Here is a 15,347-nt window from a genome sequence, read left to right as displayed (position 1 = left end):
TAGATTTAATGTTTTGGTGTAATTCGCAATGCTGTAGGACCCCTGTATCTAACCCTGCAGCCACAGTTACTGCAGTTTCACTTAACTGAGGTTGGCTATTAGCCTTCCAAATTTGTGGGGGTTAGGGGCACAAGACCCCCACAAAAGTGGAAACTGCGAATATCTCTAGCAAAAAACTGCTAGTACCTCTAGGGAGTTACACACTCTGTTTGGGACACCATGCTCTTTGTTTTGATACTAACTTGCCTCACATGTTTTCTCTCAGTGAGCATGAATACTCAAGTGATATTCATGATTTTTCCACTTTTGGGAGGTCCTGTGCCCCTAACCCCCACAAATGTAGCATTTGCTACTGTTGAGAAATTCAGGTAAATCCTGGTGGAAAAACGTTGCTTATATATGTGCCTTGTGTAATAAAATGAAAGCTGCAATATACTTACGCCCTTTTCTCAAAAGCATCAGAATTCCAGACAGAGCTTCTGGTTAGCATTGTTACTTTAAGAGACAGGAAGTCCGCTCACCAGAGGCAACTGCTACATTCAGTTACAAAGTTAACTGCATTGAGGCTTTTGTGCAACCTGGCCTGATTAATTCACCTGCAAACTGATAGCCAATGGCTCATGATTGACAACAATCTCCTGTAATCAAACACTATTGTAATAAGTCTCCTCTGCAGAGCTCTCACATTCTTTTCACTGTGTTCCCCTTATTTTGGCATTTTGGGCATAGGCGACTCAGAATCTATGAAACACTCTGTATGTGTTCTGGAAGCCTGTAGTTGGTCTGGCCTCTACCCAACAGCACTATATGTGTTCTCTGCAGAGGGTGCCTGAGTGATCTTCAATAAACTCCTGAGGTTCAAGGCGAAAGGAATCTTTCCTTACTGAACCAGGTTATCCTGTCTCACGGCTGCTATCGAGACTCTACTATCCTGGTTTCAGGCATCCACTGGGGAGCTGATATGGGGTTCCCACTTTAAAATCCCCCGCAGAAATGGAGGTACTGCTTTAGAAATAAATTCAGCAAATGCATGCAGAACAGGCATAGGTGCCATGGTCAGTGAGTTAGACCCAGGTCAATTAAACTTTCAGTATCTCTGTTTCTGCCCTATATCAGTAAAATTGTATATGATGGTCCTACATCACCACTTTATTGTGAGGCTCAAAGGGAAGAGGATTATAGGGCAGTTTGTATCTTAAAGTACTCTTATCAATCATTACCAATAATGTCTGTTTTTTTAAGAATTCACAGTTGATGATCTTTCACTTTCTGCTCCAGGAAGACAACAGTTAGAAAACTAAGTAAAGAACTTCAGCTTTTAAGGTTGGTATGTCTCTGCTTTGTAAGGCAACAGGAAACAAGAGAGAAGTGAAAATTCAGGAAGAGGCAAAATGCTGTTACTCTGTGACAATCAGAAAGTGGTACGACTGAACAACTTGAGCTATGTTTGCAGCCCCAGACTTCTCACAGCTTAAACGGAAATTTTATTGCTGCCTTTAATAGAAGCAGGCGTCTGTCTCTGAGCCAGACTAAAAAATATGAAGTATGTCTACATAAAAGTTGAGATCCTTCTGCATTAGTTTCCACCTCTAACTGCCTTATTATTTTCTCTGTCCACATCCCTGCTGGAATCGATGGAAGATACCTCCTTCTGTGGCGAGCTGCCTGTGGGTGGCTGCTGTCTGGCCAGTACCACCTGCAGCATGCTGCTTGCCAGGTGAAAGCTACTTTGGGCAGCTCAGGTGTGTGACAAAGTGCATCAAGTGATACTGCGGTGAGTGACATTCATATTTGGGGGAGGGATTCTTCGAATTCATACCAGCCTTCCAGAGACAGTAGGACAATATTTGCTGCTGTCGGGGTTAAAACGGTTGACTCAGGCTCTGGGCCCCGGTCATGTTTAATCTCAAACAAATAGTTGACGCCCTTTCATAAGAAGCTGCATCTGAGCTTGGTAGAAGCCGGAGCACATTTCCAAGGGCCTAAATACATATGGGACTGATTTTAAAATTTCTTAACAAGTGCAAGGGGAGGGGCAGCAGAAGTTTTTGTATGGTTAACTAATTTTTTTAGGCCTGCAGGTTTGAAGGGAAGGGTTGGATCTCTGCACATGTTCTGGTCCCAGTGCCTTCTGCTGTCCTCCATCATATCGGATGGGACTGCAAGCCAAGTAATTAGCATGGCATGCAGCTAAGTCCCAAATCTCCCAGATCAGTGGTACAAGTAATATAAGCATTTCCAAAACGAATACTCTTCTTGCCACATTTAGTTGGCTCCTACAGTCTTTGGGAGAGTAAACACAAGGCCTAAATTGGCCTGCACTTTTGACACCAGCCACAAATATCTCTTAAGGTAGAAATTAAGCATCCACATGAGAATTTATTTGCTAGGTAAAACCAACTTCTGTGTGGGTTGACTATTTTGAGGCTCTTGAAGGAACATGTACAGCTTATTAAGAGGAACTGTTCATTTATTATTAGATCTGTGCAAGTGTTTTATAGCTCTGATAGTCTGTGTGTATAGTAGGACTTAGTTGCCAGGTGGGTGTATAGGATTGCAGCCAGAGTGAGCCATATTGTACAAGAAACACCTTTTCCCTCTTGACATGAACCAGTAATTTGGATTTAGAACAGGTAAACATGTTTTCAATTGCATCAGCTCAGGGAATGCTGCCCAGAGAGCTTGTGCTCTAACAGGCTCAGCAACTTTTCCCCTGCTTCATAATGCTTCCTCTGCAAGCCTTCCAGTCCAGACATTTCAACCAATCAGGGAAAACACAGATCAAAGGCTGCAAATGAAGAGCAACTCCAGGAGGCTGGTTGGATTGGCCTATTTAGAAGAATTTGTGCAAACACGAATGGGGAACAAGTGCCATCAGGGTTCCCTGGGAACTACCAGAAAGGAGGAGCACGACTAGGGTAAGCTTCCACCTGTACTCACGGTTTCAAAGCGTCTGCTGTAAATAAAGAGCTTCAAATGCGTAGCACATACTAAGGACAAAAGTTTGTACCAAACATTGGCAGCAGTAGCATAAATGGGAAGGGGGGAAGGTAGATGGAAAAACAAGTGCCAGGATCTGAGTGTTTGCTTTGCGTTACTTCATCTTTCTGAAAATACACTTATTTTGTCGTTGAAGGGCTCCTTGACCACATTTCAGCTTCTGTGGAACAGGCTGCAGAGCCAGTGGAGTATCATCAAGGGGTGGGAGGGGAGGTACCCTTGCTGCTTGGGGGTTGATGTATATGGTGATTTTTTTAAAGAGTGGACTGTATTTCAGTGCTGGGATGGAGCCTGGAGACTGACTTTCCTCAGCTTGGTACTCTTCAGATGTGTTGACCAATGGCCGTGCCTGCTGGGTAGGTGGGTGGGGTGGGAACTGTAGTCCAACACACTGGAGTACACCAGGTTAGGGGAAGAATCATGTACAGCTTCCAAAGGACTGCTCACCCTGGTATAAAACCAAAGAATAAAAGGAGTATTTCCCAAATGCTGAAGAGGGAGAGGGTAGACATTCTGATTTTTACAACTTTTGGGGAGTTTGTTCATTTTGGGATTTTTCCTACATGAACAGTCATGTGGAGTATACTAGGTGGAGTATCTGAAGAAGCATAATGGCTCCAAGGACTGTGTAAACATTATTTTAAAAAGCATATATCCTTTAACATTAAACTTCAAAAATGGTGAGAAAATCGCACAAGCGTTGGAGGGTAGTTATGGCTCCTCTTCTTGTTCTCCTCCATTCCATGTATACCTCATCTTTCTTCCTCTTCCAAGGATCCCAAAGCCACTTATAAGTGTCTCTTCTCCATATTCTCCTTATAACTTCTTTCTGCTGATGTCATAATTACTATCAAACAGATGTTCCGTGCATTGGCTCAGCCACATTCCATGCAGCAGTCTTTATCTCAATGCATCAACTGGGGAGAGGGGAAAAAAACTCTTTACCAGTGACAAGATACTACAGTCTGAATACCAGGAAAATGGGACATACTTATAACAATAATACAGCCTTTAAGAAATATCTATTTTTAATGTATCAGGTACCTGAATCTCTGCAACAGATGAGTAAGAATTCCATATTAGTTCAATTTGAACCATAGACACCTGATCTATAAACCTTGTTCCGCACTGTCTCTTGATGGCTAGGTGAATAGCCTTAATGAACTCTCTGTATCAGTTTTTGCCACCCTACAGTGTGAACACCAGAAGGCTACCTTCTTCTCTCACTTCTCTGCACTGCCATTTTGGGTATATTGTTTGCTTTTCTTGTATGTTGGTGGAAAGAGTAATTTGTGTTGGTTTTGTTAAAAATAAAAGAGAATGCTAAATAGGTTCAAAATGAATTGTGCATCTTAGTGTTGCAGATGGTGGGGGGAAGGAAGGAGGGAAATGGCCAGTGAGACGGGCTGCATTCACACAACATGGCAAGCAACCCTGTATGGTTACCATGGTTTTTGGTTTCATATAATGATCTACCTAACAGATGATTAAGTCATTTTTCCTTTACTGTTGTTTGCATCTTCTCTGATCAGTCCTTTCACTGTTAGCATGTATCCCATCAGCCACCATGCCTGAAATCTAATCCCAAGGTATACTGCTCCCTGCTTATGTCACCTGCTTCTTTCTTACTGCTCTACACACAGAGGATGGATGGCTGAAGTGGCACCTGCAAATACCACTCATTTCAGGACTCTGAGGTAGTTATGCTCCTGAGCTGTGGAAACTATGATTCAGGGTTTAGGAAACATCACAAGCCATGGTGGTTCCAAGAAACCATACCTGCTCTTTCTTATCATGGTTTCTAAGAACCAAACTACCATGGTGAACTACCATGACTGAGTTTGGACAACACAACAGACCAACAGTGATTAAAAAACTGCCATGGCTTGTAGTGTTATCTGATCCCAGCCATGATGTTGGATTCTGCAAATTCAGAAGATAGAAATATGAATGCAGAACAATTTGTAGAATGGAGATATATATTGGTGTAGCTGGGTGTTCATATCCTGCTTCCAAGCAGCTTTTGTCACATGTCACTCTTTCTTCCAGCTAATGTAAGAGTGATTCATACAAGATGTTTTCTCTCCTTATCCAAAAACCAGAGTATAGTAAATAAGCAAAGCTGATGGAACTTGCTCCTTTATTTACAGTAAATTTTGCTTTGCCCAACATATCTTAAGTACTTATTTCTGTCACTTTTTTTATATAAATGGCATAAATGTCTCGACACAGTTCAAACCCTCAAAAGCATTGATTCCACCCTACCAAGAATCCTCTGCAGAACATTTGCATTTTAGAGCCTATAATATTTCCTGGCTATCACAGTAATTGTGTCATCAGCTTCCATTCCTTCCAGAAGCAGCAACAGGCATGTGGTGTGTAGGTGGTGGTGTCAGCTTGTGAGTAAGCTGCCCTTGTTTACTTGCATTCATATCTGCCACAGTGGTGCTTTCCTTTGTTCATTCTTAACAAAGGAAACTCTGAAAACTCTGCAAATGTTAAAGGGAAGAAGATGTTTTTGGTACATGAATCAGCGCACTAGTGGCAGGAAAGCACAAAAGCGGAGTGGTATGGTGGGGGTTCTGTGAAGCCCAAAATAGGAAGAGCCCTTACTGTCAAGCCAGGAATAGAGACACATTTTGTAGCTGTCAGTTAACTGAGCAAAATTCGTAAGTCTACATTGCAGCATTATCCCAATTGTTAAATGCAACAAGATTATCATATGCAACAAGGAAATATAGCACTGGCTGTGCCCAGCTTGCTTGCATGATCATGTACTTGTGTTAATAGTCACACTATGATGTGACATCTAATGTTGCTAGGTGGAAAGTTGGAGTCAGCATGTTCCACATGCCTAGCTCTAATTACTCCACGGGCAAGAGTGTTTACTTGACCAAACAGCAGCAGTGGAATTCAGGGTCACGACTGGTATGTTGAATATGTGTTACCTGTTTGATACCTGTGAATGTGATACCTGTTTGCTGGACCAATTTCTATTGTGCCAAAGAATGCAAACAATCAAGTTTTTCAGGAAATTCCTGTACTTCACAAAACTCTGTGAAGTTGAGAGACACTGTGGCTCTTATTAGAATTTAAGCTCTTCTGCCAAAATATGTGCTCACAAAACCTGTGAAAATATAGCAAGGCCTGCCCCAGGTGCTCAGTATTTGCATTTCCTACTACTTTCGTTATTCTATTAGTAGATGATAGAAACAGTGGTATTTGTTGAGCCTAATTCAGTGAAAAGAGAGTGGCTGAAGTAGATGAATGCATGCCTACAATCTTTCCCCAACTCTTACCTCATAGTTATTTTATTGAAAGATATTTGGGCTTCCCTGCAAGTTGACATGCAGTAAGAATGATAAAATGCCTCTCTATAAAATCAGAAATCATGTCTTGATGGATCATCATGCCACCCTCAGATCCTATGAAAACAGTTCAGTTCACTTATGATCGTGACACAAATCTTTATATTTTCCTGTCTCATGTCAGAAAATACTACTGTGGGACATTATTCCCACATACTGCTATATCATAGCAATAAATGTCCACTCCCACAACTTCCTTCATCCTTTTTTTTTCTGATTGGTGCCAAATATCCAACCCAGTGTCTTTTGACTGGTAGGTGGGAGTCACCTGAACCTGAAGAGTCTGTAACAAAAAAGCAAATGGGTAGGGTAGGCCAGAGCCTTTTCTGTCAATACTTTAGGGCTTTGCTCTCTCTCCAAGAATAAGGTATGGTCCAAATTTTCTCTCCACTTTTCAGGTTTATTCTGAACATACATGTCCCATGGCACTGCTCCCTATTTGAACCAACAGCAAATCTTTTCTTGTTATTGCTTTGCCAATCCCCTTGATGGGTGACATACTTTATGCTTTATTGGAGGTGTTCTTAATTGCTAGTAGTTAAATTGAACAACCACATATATATCTAACTCTTTCTTTTTAGGTAAAACAAGATGTGCTTAAAGGAGCGTACCATTAAAGGCATAATCTTATGCATGTTAAGATCGAAAAAATTCCTTCAACACCCAGAATGTGACTGCTAGCATGTTGTAAGACCTTTTTCTCTCTAAATGTGCATAGGATTGCCCCCTAGCTTTTTCACAAAGTACATAAAATTTGGAAGGCATGAACAGTGTGATATCCATTGTGCATCCTTCTCACATTCCATATCATATCCATACTTGATAAGCAGTGTCTATCCAGCTAGGTTTGGATTTAAACAAGCATTGTGTTGTGAAATTTAAAACTTCTGCACCATCATACCATGGTCTAGGCAGCTTTTTTGCCTTGCCTGTAGTTTAAAACGTAAAGGTTTCCCCTTGACATGAAGTCCAGTCATGCCTGATTCTAGGGGTGGTGCTCATCTCTGTTTCCTAGCCGAAGGAGCCAGCGTTTGTCCGCAGACAGTCTCCATGGCCATGTGGCCGGCATGACTAAACACCGAGGTGCACGGAACGCTGTTACCTGCCCACCAAAGTGGTACCTTTATATCTACTTGCATTTGCATGCTTTCGAACTGCAAGGTTGGCAGGAGCTGGGACGGAGCAACTGGAGTTTAGGTTGATGTGAAAATATGAAAACACTAATCAAATCGAACTCATTTAACAAAAGCAGACACCTGCATCCTTTCCACCGAGAAGAGGAAGAAAGATGTATAAAATACTTGTATTGTTTAGCATCTCTTAAAAACATGACTAAGAGGATGCCAAACTCTAAACGGAAGTTCTTAAAGATTAGAATTCTTATTTTAAAAAATGTATTGTGAGTGAAAAACAGGAGGAAGTAGGAAAACATTTTATGCTTGCTAGTTATTAAACATCAAGCTGTACCATATTTGTTTCTTGTTAAACTCATATTGATTCTAGTTTAACTGGGCATGCTGTCTTACTGCCCAACAAGTACAAAACTACATAATGACCTTTCTAGGACAATTACATAATGACAATCACATAATTACATAATGATCTTTCCAGGCTTTGTTGATATAAAAACCACCTTGTTTCTCTCTCCTTTTGTTTTCCACCTACCAAGGCATCTGTGCATTTTGTCCAAGGAGGGTGACAGTGCTGAAACAACTAGGTCTTATATTTTCAGAAATGGAGGATCAACCATTGTTTGTTTGTTTCTCCATCCCAGCAGGCCTTGGAAGTATCCCAAATGTAAACTGAAGCCATCTCTGTACCTGCTAGAACTTAATTTGAATGTCTGAAACTCTTCCCATATTTTGCCTTGCAACTGTAACTGCATGTCCCATAGCTGGAACATCATCCACTTTCCCCCACGCATCCTCTTGCTTTCTTGCTTTCTTTTCTGTTTACCATTTAGCCTGATGAATTGCTCACACAATGAATTGTGACCTTTAAGCTGGCTTAATAAAATTAATGTCCAAATATGGATTTCAGCATAATTGTATTGCAGCATTTTCAAACATTTGTCTTCCAGCAAGCACTGTAGGTGTGGGGAAAACCACATCTTCCCAACACAACAGCTGCTTTGTTAAGCATCTTGCAGTTTTCACTATAGTTAGCCCATCTATTGTGATGGTGAGTACTGTGTTGAACTGATGTCACCAGTTGTTGGACAATGTCTTTATAATGTCCCCATTGCCAAGCAACACAGCTCTCCTTTCTCTTTTGTTCTTTTAAAGATCACAATCACGATGAGAAATCTTTAGCACCTTCCTGAACTGGATTATATAAGTGTGAGGGGTGCTCACGAATCCCTGCAATTAGCAGAACACCAGCAAGGCTGTATGCTGCCTCTGCAATGCTCTGTTTTTTCATTCATACCCGGCCCTTTTGGATGCTCTTCTCCTTATTCCTCTTTCTTGCATGCTGCTATCCTTTGGAGCCCATGTTCCACATCTTCATTAAGCACAAGTGCCACACTAGCAGCAAGAATGCCATCTCGAGGGTTTTGCTGTCTGGAATGTTCCTCTTTTCCACCAGTTAGCAGAAGGTGGGAATGTTTCTGAATCTGAATTAAGATCATAACCTGCTGCATGGTGCCATAGGAAACAGTGGTCTATTTATTTTTTTAAAAAAAACTTTTCTATAATGTGCCTATAACCAATTGGCTATCTGTATGGTTTAAAATATAAAGTAAAACCTAACTTCACAATAGGATAAAACCTAGAATAATTTATAATTAAAATAATTAATGCACAGTGCCACAAATGAGAAAACATAACATTTCAACAATTAAAATACTGAAAAAATAAGGCTTTAGCTTGGCGCCAAAAGGTGTAGAACCAGGTGCACGTCCCTGGGAAGCTGGTTCCACAAACGTCACTACAGCAAAAAGACCCTTCTCCAACTGGCCTCCTTCCTTACATCCTTTGCAGGTGGCTCCCAGAGAAGGACCTCTGATGATGACCTCGGGGTCCAGGCAGGCATGTATGGGAGGAGAAGCTCCATCAGCCGTCCAGGTCCTAAACCGTCCAGGGCCTTGTATGTCAGTATAAGCCCCTTAAGGCCGGCCCAGGCATCGAGTGGCAACCAGTGCAGAGGATATAACACTGGTGTGATATGCTCATGCCTCACAGCTCTTGGTAGGCGGTGAGCTGCCCTATTTTGAACTAGTAGCAGTTCTGGACCGTTTTTAAAGGCAGTCCCACATAAAGCGCATTACAGTCATCCAACCAAGAGATTATCAGGTTGTGGATCACAGTTGCCAGGGTCTGCCTGTCCAGATAGGCACCAAGTTGATAAATCAGCCGCAGCTGATAAAAGGTGCTCCTGGCCATGGAGCTCACTTGGTATTCCAGGGAAAGCTCTGGGTCCAGAAGCACCACTAAGCTCTAAACTCTGTCCTTTAGAGGGAGTGCAGCCCCATCCAGGACAGGGCAGATGTCATCCATCTGGGCAAAGAACCTGCCTACCAATGACACCTCCATCTTGCCTGGACTAAGCTTCCATTTATTAGCCCTCATCCAGTCCATCACCTCACTTGGACACTGTTTCAGCACAGTCACAGCCACACCTGGATCAGATGATAAGGAGAGGTAGAGCTGGGTGTCATCAGCGTACTGATGACACTTCAGCCCAAACCTCCGGATGACCTTTCCCAGTGGTTTCATATAGATGTAGAACAGCATTAGGGACAAAATGGAACCCTGCAGACCTCCAAGGAATTGAGCAAGGAATTCTAGAGTGTTCCAGCTGTATTCCTTTGCTAGCTCTCTTGGATCATTCATCAACTGATGTGTTTCTGTAAGCTTCACCCTTCAGAAAGAACAATCCTGCAACTGCTGATCACTTGTTTCATAATGAAAGACAGTCAAATCCATAGCCCCTGATTTTCCAGGGGTTCTGAACACGGAGTGACTTTGGACAATCAGGAGCCAGTGTACTTGCAACTGGTCGCACAAACAGTTTAATCAGGTTTTGTCACATGTAATGCTGAGCCAGAAAACTGGGCCATTGTTATATGTTTATATTTGATCAACCTTTGTTTCTATCCTGGATTAGGACATGGGCTAGATAAAAATCTGGATTTCCAATCTCATAACTCTTGAATGTATGCAAAACTGAGGATAGCAAGTCAGGTATTTTGTTTTAGAAAAACATTATGAGTAGTGGTCATCTAGAATGATGACCAGATGGAGCATCATCAAAGAGATATTAAAGCTGTGCTTCCCCCATTTGGAGATGGTGTTCCAATGACCTTGCTGCTCTAATTAGTTATCACATGTTCTCATCTCTATGCAAGGGAAGTCATTTTTCAAAGCAGTGCTCAGAGTAGACATTTGGCAATTCAAGCCACACCAAGTATCTCAAGATCTTGATGTTCTCTTCAGTCGTTGAATATCTTAACATTATTTAGGCCTTGTATACCACATTGTACAATCCAGCCTGGCTTAGTATTAGTAATGTCAGAATGACAAACAGATGGGATTGCTGAGGTTTATGGCAGCAAGTTTCAAGCGCCACATTTTAAACTATGCATTTTTGTTGGTGGTCTCTAATTTTGCCCTCTGAATCATTGAACAGGGCATGTGTGAAGGTCCACAAAAGGGATGGGGATCGTGTGGACAATTGATGTTGGACTCCAGCTCCCATTCTCCCCATCCAACATAGCCAATGGCCAGATATGATGGGAACTGTAGTCTATCAACATCTGGAGGGCCACATGTGCCCCATCCCTGAACTATATATTCTTGGAAGCTTATATCGGAAGGGTGATATTCACTGTTATGTAAGCAGAAGGCATGCTTGGGCCATGGCTCTTTTCTGTCTGCTGCAGTCTTTTGTGCCCCTCTAAAAGCTTCTCCAGAGGAAAGGTGAAGTGGTTCAGAGTGTGGGACTGGGACGCTGGAGATTTGGGTTCTAATCCTCACTCAGCTATGCAGTTAACTGGGTGACTTTGGGCCAGACAGACTCTCAGCCCAACCTACTTCACAGGGTTGTTATGATGATAGGATTGACAAGAGCAGGAGAATTATGTAGGCTGATTTGAGTTCCTTGAAAGGAAGAAAAGGTGGGATGTAAATAAAAGAAATATGCATTGTGGACCATGTCTTACAAGGGTGCTGTGGGAAGGGAGGATTGCTGGCAAGATTCCTCTTTTAGATTTCTGTGTTTTTTGTAAAATGAATAGCATCCATAGGAATCCCCAATTTTTGTCATGACTGATGTCCAAGGAAGTGAGGTTTAACTCTTTATTTCCCTGTCATGGTCCCCATGATATTATCCCCCCTTCCACTTTGTAACTGTCGCTACTGGCACCAATTGACGTTTTGTAGATCCATGTCTGAGAGCAATTTTGGGTTTACGAGAAAAGTTCCCCTCCTCCCTCTCACAGACACAAACAAATGCAGCGGCCCCAGTGAAAAGCACTCCGACTGCACCTGCTGTTACCCAGCATGATCCCCAAGAATCGAGTTTGGCCCTGAAGTTATGAAGATACACAAAGGAACAGACGTCTACCTAGAGCAAAATGCATGGGCTGAACACTGACACATCTCATGAAACAGAAACTGCACTTTATCACATGTCCTTACACCTTTCCCAGTGCCCACCCACTTCCTTCCCCAGCTTTTGTCTGGAGCTGATGTCCTGCTATCAGTGCTCCACACATTATTTCCTGTGGGCATGTTTTGGGATTGCCTTGTATGGCATCGCTGGTTAAACTACCCTAATTTATACTGTGCCAGTGAGGTTGGCGATGAGTACAGACAATTTCAGGAGAAGTGGGAGACGGAATATTTTTTTGTTGAGCACAGGGGCATCCCGACGTGTCTTATATGCCCAGAGAAAGTTGCAGTGCACAAGGAGTACAACATTAGCTGTCATTACTCAACTAGACATGCTGAGGAGTATGCAAAATACCAGGGAGATGAGAGAGAGGACCATGTCGCCAAACTTAAAACATGTCTACTGAGACAACAAGATTTTTTCAAGAAAGCAAGCAAAGAGAGTGATGCGGCAGTCGAAGCCAGCTACGTAGTGAGTGAGATGATTGCTAAGGCAGGAAAGCCATTTAAAGACGGTGAGTTCATCAAAAAGTGCATGTTACAGGCTGCAAGTATAGACTGTCTGGAAAAAAAGGGTCAGTTTAGCAACATGAGCCTCTCAGCCAACACAGTGGCAGAGCGCATTTCTGACCTGTCAGGTAACATTTACGATCAACTGCATGAGAAAACTAAACATTTTCATGCATACTGAGTCGCTCTTGAGAGCACAGACATCATTGACACTGCGCAGGTCTCAATATATGTCCGTGGTGTTGACGACAATTTTGAAGTGATGGAAGATTACTCACAGTGATTCCAATGCATGGCCAGACCACCACTCAGGAGATATTCCGCCAGCTGTGTGATGCCATTGCAGATGCCAGCTTACTATGGAAGAGTTTTGCTGGAATAATAACTGACGGAGCGCCTTCAATGACAGGGAGGAGAAGTGGAGTCGTGGCATTTGTTCAAAGAAAATTGGAAAAAGAGGCTGTGGAAGAGGCCATTTCTCTGCACTGCATTATCCATCAGCGGGCCCTTTGCAGCAAATGCCTGAAGTTTGACAATGTGATGTCTGACGTTGTGAAATGCATCAACCATATCAGATCCAGGGGCTTAAAGCACCGGCAGTTCCGTGCCTTTTTAGAGGAAATAGAGTCAGCATATGAGGATGTGCTCTACTACACCAAGGTGCATTGGCTTAGTGGGGGAAATGTCTTGAAGAGGTTTTTTGAGTTGAGAGCAGAGGTGAAAACTTTCATGGAGAAAGATGGGATGGCTGTTCCTGTACTAAGAGATCCCAAATGGCTCATGGACTTAGCTTTTCTTGTTGACATCACACGGGAGCTGAATGTACTGAACAAGAAATTACAAGGCCAGGGGCAGTTTGTTAGTGCTGCCTATGACAATGTCAGAGCATTCTCCACAAAACTTGTGTTAGGGAAAGCCCAGCTTTCTCAGACAAACCTCTGCCATTTCCCAGCATGCAAGGCACACATGGATTCTGGCACACCATTCAGCGATGAGAAGTATGCTGATGCCATTGTAAAGCTACAGGAAGAATTTGATCACAGGTTTGCAGATTTCAAGACACACAGAGCCACTTTTCAAATTTTTGATGACCCCTTCTCCTTCGATGTGGAAGATGCCCCCCCCCCCCCGTGCTTCAAATGGAGCTAATTGACCTGCAGTGCAATTCTGAACTCAAAGCCAAGTTCAGGGAGGTGAGTGAGGGGAGGAAAAGCAGACAAGCTTGGACAATTTTTGATAGAATTGCTCCTTACCTTCCCTGAGCTTTCCAGGATGTTCAAGCGGACCATGTGCCTTTTTGGGAGCACCTATCTGTGTGAAAAGCTCTTCTCCACCATGAACTTTAATAAGTCAAAGTTCAGGTCCAAACTTACTGATGAACATCTTCAAGTCATACTGAGGGTCTCAGTTGCTTCCTCCCTCAAGCCAAATGTGGCTCAGCTGTGTAAGAGGAAGCGCTGTCAGGTCTCTGGAAGCAAGGAGTAGGAGGAAGTAAGAGAAGCCTATGTTCTGAAGAACCGTTCATGTTCTGAATTATTATTAGTAAAGATTGAGAAGATTGGATCAGTTGTACTTTTTTTTGGAATACTTGAAATCCTTTTTTTGTGGAATACTTGGTGCGGCCCAGCCTCACCCAGCCTCTACTTCCAGCGGCCCCCAGGTAAGTTGAGTTTGAGACCCCTGGTTTAGAACATAGTCACATTGTAGAGACCCAACTAAAAGCAAAGAATGGTGTTAGGCTACTGAATGCCTCTTTCTAAGAAAGATAGAAGCCTTCTTAAGTCACTACAGAGAAGGAAATAAACCTTGGAACATTAGTTATGAGAACACAGAATAGGGAAGATATGGGAAGCCAATTCAGTTGAAGGCAAATTTGAAACCAATGTGAATTAAAATTTAGCCAAAACCCTACAGTACACCACAGGGCATTTTTGGCTGAACTAAGAGGTATGACTGTACCACCCTTCCATTTTCCTGGGTCACCTTGAGGATACCTAAACAAATGATTGGGCAGGCTGCACCAGCTACTAGGAGAGCCAGGCCTTGGTAAAGCTATGCTGTCATGTCTGAGAAAGTTGGCTGGCTGCAGTGTTTTGGAATAATTCTTTTCCCCATCCCACACAGGCAGAACATGATGATAAAGATGTGGAAATTTAATAAACATGAATTAAACATAAAACCTACCTCATCTGCTGGTACAATTTGTGCTTCTTCCCAATCAAATCTGTTTTGATTTGGGACTATTATGGTGCAAAAACGTGTAATTACCAAATGCTCAAAAATCAATCCCGGGAGAGATCTTATGTCCCACCAGCCAGGCATGGCGGCGGCAGCGTGGGCCATTGGCACTTTTAGGGTTATCTATCGAGCAAAACCTGCCTGCTCACAGCTGTCCTGATGCCCCAGACCATGCTGGTTAATAAAAGTAGATGAAGCTGCCCAGGGATGATGTGCTGGGAATGTGCTTGCCAGTCAGTAAACACGCAGGGAAGAATCCCCTAGGCTCAGACGTGGCTGAAGGCAAAGCTGGGTCAGCTGAGCTGCATTCTGGGGCTCACCCGATCTGTCCCCCACAGTGTTTTGCCTACTTTTGTCTCCCTGTCAGGCCTGGTTAGTGCTTCCCAGGCAGCGCGCATTCCACTTCCATCCAGCAGTCTCCAGAGCTGGCCCGCTGCCACAGCATTTGTTGCCTTGGCTGCGTGTGCTGCACAGGGCAGTCCTTAGCAGCCATGCTCATCTGACTCTCTCGGGCTTGCATTCGGCCGCCTGCTCCTCCAGTAAACAGCGTAGGGAGGGAATGGCAGCACGAGCACAGAGCGGGGCCTGGCACCCGGGCACATGCACACAGCTGAGTGGG

General features: G+C 43.2%; 1 protein-coding gene across 1 annotated transcript in view; it reads left to right on the top strand.

The window, feature by feature from the left end:
• The first annotated feature begins 14,103 nt into the window (after window positions 1-14,103).
• ARHGEF37 (Rho guanine nucleotide exchange factor 37) overlaps window positions 14,104-15,347 on the top strand; it is a 50,136-nt gene continuing 48,892 nt past the window's right edge. Inside the window, exon 1 of the mRNA XM_044454405.1 lies at window positions 14,104-14,150. The gene's annotated coding sequence lies outside the window, so the exon portion shown is untranslated. The remainder of the gene's footprint in view (window positions 14,151-15,347) is intronic.

This window comes from Varanus komodoensis, unplaced genomic scaffold (assembly GCF_004798865.1).
Source record: "Varanus komodoensis strain SLA01 unplaced genomic scaffold, ASM479886v1 scaffold7_3, whole genome shotgun sequence".
NCBI lineage: Eukaryota > Metazoa > Chordata > Lepidosauria > Squamata > Varanidae > Varanus > Varanus komodoensis.
This window is presented reverse-complemented; position numbering and strand designations above follow the sequence as displayed.